The sequence below is a fragment of the Arachis ipaensis genome, chromosome B4 (genome assembly GCF_059453495.1).
Source record: "Arachis ipaensis isolate K30076 ecotype BB chromosome B4, ASM5945349v1, whole genome shotgun sequence".
NCBI lineage: Eukaryota > Viridiplantae > Streptophyta > Magnoliopsida > Fabales > Fabaceae > Arachis > Arachis ipaensis.
In genome coordinates this window covers 109,383,932-109,384,646 of record NC_142439.1, presented here as the reverse complement: position 1 = coordinate 109,384,646, position 715 = coordinate 109,383,932, and positions in this window count along the sequence as shown.

The following is a 715-nucleotide window of genomic DNA, read 5'->3' as shown; positions in this document are numbered from 1 at the left end:
GAAACTTCAACTTTAATGTGGATTTATTTATTTTTTCTTTTTTTTTCTAGTCTAAACGATCTGAAACAATTAATGGAAGGATTCAAAGTTGTACTTAATTGTTGTGCTGTCTTTTTATTGATGTTGTCGAAATTAAATTTGTATTTATGCAGTCTGTTTCAATCAATTTCATGCTCTGTGTTGTTATTATAATTTGAAATTAAATTTCTATTTGTGCAACTTGTTGCTGTTATCGAGATCTGTGGGTTGAATTTGTTGTGGGTGAGTTAATTTATTTAAGACTTGTTTACATGTAATCTGCGATCTGTATATAACCAGCTTTATTTGTTCTTCAAAGTTCTAATATAAATAGAATAACTTATTTGTAGTCCTACATATATAATAGGGTATAGTCCTAGTGTCTGTTCAAAACATCTTTATGCATGTTCCATTATTTCTTTGTATTAGTGTTTAACAGATACTTAGCTTCAACAAGAACATCTTTGCAATTTCTACAATTTGATTGTACAATCCACTTATATAATGAAATTTTATTCTACAATGATGAGTTGTTGTGTTTATTAGATGCTAACGTGCTGAAATTCTAAATAGATATTTTTATTGATGCGCACAAAGTGATTATCGACACTTGTTGTCACTAGAGCTGTAATTATCATAGTTGAACATTGATGATTGTTGATAGATTTTGTAACTGTTGTTCTCTTATGTAGTTAGA